We start from the raw sequence: 6,000 nt of genomic DNA, 5'->3' as shown, positions 1-6,000 counted from the left end.
CCAGGAAAGCACTGGAAATAGCAATTAATAATTTGGAGGCCTTAAGATTATTTTATAAGTAGTCATTGACAGGGTCTCTCTTTTTTGGCTCATTCCTTTGTAGAACACAGATAACAGTACATATGTTTTACCTTACTGGATTTTGCAAGGATTAGTTAGTGTTTGTTTGGGTTTGTTGGTTTTGTGGGGTTTTTTATGTGTACATTTTTACTTGTGTGGACTGTATTTGGCAATGGGATCATGGCAGTGTAATTCCCTGTGACCACAGGGGAACTGTGACTTCTGCACCAAGGGTACGTGCAGATGTGTGCTGTGCATCACAGCACGTGCGGAGATGTAACTGCTCCATGCAGCACACCGCTTAGAGCCATAGCAGTACTTGTGCAGCTGAAATATTTTCCTACGCTTTCCATTAAGTTTAAACCAGAAAAAGAAATAGGACTTCCTGCCATGACATCACCACGGAATATTTAAACCATACACATCTCTTCATTTTAAAGTCAACTTTCCCCCCGCTGTTTCAATGCAATCCCTTTTAGTTTGCTAAAATATCGGAGGACAAGCAAACATTCAGACAGTGTTTGCTATTATACTAATCAGTTCCTTGCACTTATTCTTGGCCATGCACACAGCTAAAAACACTCTATAGAGAATCTCTTCTGTGTAAATATAGATACAGTGTGCCAGTTTAGCAGTTGACAGCTGGAGGGCCTTGTGGCTCAATAGGTCGGTGCCTCAGGGCTCCATTTCATCAAAGTTTCATGTTTTAACCGTGACTTTTTTTTCTCCACCAGTTCAGCTGCTGCCACCTATGTGCTCTTTGGCTGGTGGTGCTACTCTAATGGTCCCACACCAGCACAAAGCCATCACCTCCACTGCGTGATGGCCAGGTCGGTGCAGGAGGAAACCTTCAGCATCCCTGTTTGCATTTGCTGCTCAAGCAGCTGCTCCTTGTCTCTTCCAGGAGAAGGGCAATGGACCAGATCTGCCAGTGGTCAAGGCAGCTGGTTGGACCTAGGCCTCAAATTTCTTCACAGACCAGCCAAATCCTTAGCAGCCACATCCTGCTCTTAAACAGGACAAGAAGTATGGAGAATGGTTGCAAACCATTCTGAGTTACTCAATGGGAGATGTGTTTCAACAAGGTGGGAGCTCAGAGGGCCGTTAAAAGTACATAGCACCAAGATGAGCAATTTTGTTCCTATTGATGCAAATTATAATGTTTAATTCACCACTTTGCTGAATAAATTAAGGTCCATACGTTTAATCTTAGCCAGTCTGTTCCAGAGCTGTTGAGAGAGGAGCCCACTTTTAGAAAAACTGCAGACAAAACTAAACCTCAGCAGTAGTATGAATATTGTCACAGCAAGACTCTGTGAAAAGCTTGTGGCAAAATCTATGGAATTTAAATTAAAATTATATACTATAACATGAAATTCATGTTTGTCCCATAGCTGCAACATACCTGCGTACCAGGGCAGTGCCTGTGTGTATGTCCAGTGCACTCCAGCCATCAGGTCCTGCTGTGGTCCAGGACCTCCCCAGATCTCCAGGCATTGACTGGGCTGATCTGGGTTGTAGAAACAACCAGTGTGTTTGCCAGAGTGGTCTCGCAGAACCACAGCGCAGGGGATACAAAAGAGTAGCAAATGGCAGACTGGAGAGTCTCACCCGATTCGGCTGAAGACACCGTTGCAAGGACCCTTGAAGTGGGGCCTCCCACCACCATCCAGAGAGGGACCAGCCATCCTGTTCAAGAGATCTGTTTCCCCATGCCAGTGTCACCTGTGCAAGAGATCCCAATGTGTTAAGGTGTTTTTTTTTTTAGGGGTGCCGAAATTTTATAGTCAGAACTGAGCATTAGGATCAAAACGCAGCCCAGGAAGCCCATTCCTTCATACCTGATCCACAATAGTTGGGGGCCAGGGCTCTGATCCTTCTCAGGATGGAAGAAATAGGCTGAAATGTTCTTCTTTCCCCTTTGCATTTGTTCGAGAAAAAAAACCCTGTTCCCTTCCAATCAAGCATGGGATGAGATTCACTGTTTTTACAACCTTATAATTTCTCCTCTGAATTGCTAGGTCCTTTTCTCCCTGCCCTGCCATGAGCACGTGATGCACAGATGTTGCTCTAGAGTGGAAATCCACTTGCTTATCTCCCTTAAATGCTTATTTTGTAATTCCCCTTAATAACAATATCTGTTCCAGGACAGTTAGCATATGACTCTATAAAAAGAAAGGACCTCAATTTGGTGGATCTCAATGTTTTTCAGGTGCAGCTGCATGCTGCACATGAACCATATGACTCTTGTAAGATACAAGCCAGTAAAGATCAAGCTGTACTATTCTTACTGTGTTTTTCTTGGACACTTGCTCTTCCTAGATAGCTGTGGGAAGCTGTCTTGTAATTACTTCTATATTCCGTAAATGTGGCAATTTTCTCCATGATTCTAAGTGCTGCTTGAAATGAAACATATAAATGAATTTTGAAACGGTGGATGTTGTTGTATGAATCCAGTGACTTCTGAGAACTGGAAAGCATCAGAGAAGAAACACAACAGTTTAAAGAGAGAAAAAACATTGCCATTGGGAATTCAGCTGGATGTGCCCTTCTTCCTAATTGATTGCTGAAGGTATAAATCCTAGTCCTCAGGAGAGTTTTCAGGATGATAACCTTGGAGACTGAAAGCCATTAGCTGATAAATCAGAGATTTGGGTTCCATACTGGGAAAATCCTTGGGATTACCACCACTTTTGCCAGCAGTCAAGATGTACAGAGTTGCCTCAGACAGGCACAGTTTCTAGACTTGTGTTATCTTGAGAGTACTGACAGCAGCTATTTGTGGCCAGATCTCAGCTCAAGATAAATATTCAGGCATTTACCCCACTTCACTCATGACACTGTAGATTGCAGCGAGTTCTGGACTGCAAAGGTTACACTATTAGCAAATAGTTATGCACTAGCTGCCACAGCTATGGTTATATTAATACGTCTAGGAATGACTTTTCACACTTAAAGCAAATTCTGCCCCAATATGGCGCAAGAAAGTATAAAGCTAGTCTGGAATTAGTGAAAACATCCTCCCTGGAAATACCCCGTGGAGATGATAACAAGGGCAAAGTTAAGCATTTTGTCTTCCATCTGTTCATTTTTCTTTTTTACTTAACAACAGTCACTATGGAAGGAAAAAAAATCATCAGTTTGCATCATGCAGCACTGAGGGAGCAGGGGAACTTTAGTCGACATGGATATTTCCTTTATCACCAGCTGTTATCAGTGAAACAGGAGCAATGATGAGGTGATAAAAACCCAAGGCAGCCTTTGTGGAGAGCACACACTGAGGAACCAGGCAGACTAAAGGAAGCAGGCTGGTAAGTTTAAACCATTTATAGAGGGTTTCCAAGGAACCCAGAGGAAAATTAAATCCCCCCATAACTCACTGAGCCAGAGTCAGGCTACTGAAAACCTGAAACCTCCTCAAAACTCCTTTCAGTCAAAACCCCAGTGCTTTTGGCTTTTTAAGCTCTTTAAAACTTAAACAAAAAACACCGCCAACAATGAAAATCAGCAAAAAAATGAGAGGAATAAGGCACTTGTTCAAAACAACTCTAGTAGGTAGCAACCGAAAAAACATCTCTCTCTGCTTCATAATGGCAGAGAAGACTTCTAAAAATGAGTAAATGTGCTTTTTCCGATACACCGCAGGGAATGCTGAACAGGATTATTTCTCTGGTACTTTTAACTTGTATGCATGGAGGCAAAATGAGAAGAGAATCATTACATATTATGAAGACAATAGTTTAAGAGGTCGTTGGGTTAGTGCAATCCTTTGTATTGGAATAAAGTGACTCATTCACACTGGATTTGCTGGATTTGGAAAGAATGGTGTCTGGGAAACTCGTAATTATAAGTCAGTAGGATTTATTTCTATTAGGAGCTAGTCATTTTTAATTTACCTGTGCTGCCTGTCTTTTCATATAGGCATAACCACAGTTTTACTGTCACCCAGCCCAAAAAAGAGCATGAAGTCCAAACAAGTTTAAGTCCTGTGTACATACTAATTGCTGGGAATGTGGTACGAGAGAAAAACAGATCGAGGTGCCATTGGGCTGTTGTTTGCAATTCTTACTGTCTTCTGATGCTATTTCTTATTCACTTTTCACCAAAAAGCTCTGCTTATGAATAATACCCTGCAGCAATAAATTCTGGACAACCAACAAAAAAATGTCAATCTCTATGCAGAAGATCACATAAATGATAAGATATAAAATAGCTCTTTTATTTTTTTTCATTTCAAACAGACTTCAGACATCTTTACTACTTTTTCTCAAGCCTAAAGAAAATGAAGATTTCTTTTGTTTGTTTCTCAATGAGTAAGAAGCTTTCTGCCTTTTTTTTCTCCTAGTCTGATTTATTTTCTTTTTTTAAAGGAAACTACGTTCTTCATCTTGTTTAATTGCTTTGTCTAGAATATTATATTTCCTCAAACGATTCTTTCTTACACTTCTTTTCTCTGGCCAATATTTTGAATTACCTTACTGTGGCTTCAAGCTCACGTAACCAGGAAATAAAGCTGTAGGGCTCTGGTTGCATAATGTAATTCACTATACGCTCGCAAGTTTACTCTAATGGTAGCATTTGCCTGAAACAGCCTTGTCTCCTTTCTTGCAGTTACTGTTTCACCTATATTTGTCCAATTCTAGGTAGCTGTCAGCAGTTTGACAGTTCCAGTGCTCCTGGGATAGGAAACAGGAATAAGCCGAAGGAATAAAGACAAGACTATTTGCCATATTCTTCATATTGGGGCCGGGGGGGGGAAAGCTCTAGGCAACATAATCTTGTGTTTAAAGCATCAGCAATGAAGGCCAGAGCTCCAGCAAACATCCAGCACAAAAAATAAAACGAAAAAAAAAGAATGAAAAATATCAGGTTGAGATCATATCATTCTTCTCATAGCAATGAGAAACGCTCATGTTCGGTTTTCCCAGCGTGTCTCTCCGAGTTGTGGCAGCTTCAACTAGTCAGGGGTTGCAAAGCATTTTCACTTTAAAGGTCAGCTCTTTCAGGGCCTTGAACTCATTTTGCCCTGAAATTTGGTATGCATTGTTCGGTATGCTGGGGGTAGGGCGAGTCTGCCCAATATCAGACATTTGGCTAAAAGGGTCTTCAAAGATATATAACCCCAAACTATTATTATTATTATTTTTCCTTAAGCTTAACAAATTATAGCAATTTTGGTGTGTGCAGGCTCAGTGGTCTTGTTCAGGCACCCAAAGAGCATCCCCTGGGCAGGGCAGGGCAGCACCACAACATCTGGTGCTCACAATAGGGCTTTGTAGCAAAGAAAAATAGCATTGTATGGTATAGCTGGGGAGATGGGAGTCAAAAAACTTCCTACTTCATCCATTCCTAAATACCTGTCATCTTTACACAGCACAACATAAAATTGGCTCCAGGCAAACACTGTTAGCTCAAAACTTCTCATCTCCAGGAATTTTTTCTCTTTGAGGTGTGCACACATACGTCTTTTCATCAATAAGATAACCCTGCTGTTGCTACTTTGTACTCACTGCCTTATTTTGCAGGAAACGTTTCGTCTGTTTGCATCTGTTTATGGAAAGAGAACAAGCATTTCAAGGGCAAGAGAAAAAAGAGCAGCAAACTGGGAAAATGCTTTCTCTGTCAGCACTACAATATTAATAGCGCTTGCTGTTTTGCTCAGCAGTAAATACCAAGCCATTCCTTTCTTAAAAAAAAAAAGGAGCAAGAATACACCCTTAGCCAAAACCATCCCAAGGAGAAATGCCAAGTTTCCATAAGTGCAAAGCTACATTAATTATATGTCTAAACAGTTCATGGCGTTTGCAGAAAGCAACCGATCTCTTTCAGAGCTGTTACTTTTAAAATGTATTTTCGGTGCTCGGCAGAGTTGATCAGCAAAACAACTGTTGTTCCTAAGCAGATATATTTTTGTTGGTGGGGCTGGGAATGGTGAAATGC

General features: G+C 41.2%; 1 long non-coding RNA gene across 1 annotated transcript; it reads right to left on the bottom strand.

The window, feature by feature from the left end:
• Nucleotides 1–1,465: 1,465 nt before the first annotated feature.
• Nucleotides 1,466–4,477, bottom strand: LOC139827986 (uncharacterized). The gene is made up of 3 exons (XR_011739135.1): nucleotides 1,902–4,477; nucleotides 1,672–1,785; nucleotides 1,466–1,570 (listed from the first exon to the last, which is right to left on the bottom strand). It is a non-coding gene; the product is annotated as an uncharacterized lncRNA (long non-coding RNA).
• Between the last annotated feature and the right edge of the window lie 1,523 nt (nucleotides 4,478–6,000).

This window comes from Patagioenas fasciata, chromosome 5 (genome assembly GCF_037038585.1).
Source record: "Patagioenas fasciata isolate bPatFas1 chromosome 5, bPatFas1.hap1, whole genome shotgun sequence".
Lineage (NCBI taxonomy): Eukaryota > Metazoa > Chordata > Aves > Columbiformes > Columbidae > Patagioenas > Patagioenas fasciata.
This window is presented reverse-complemented; position numbering and strand designations above follow the sequence as displayed.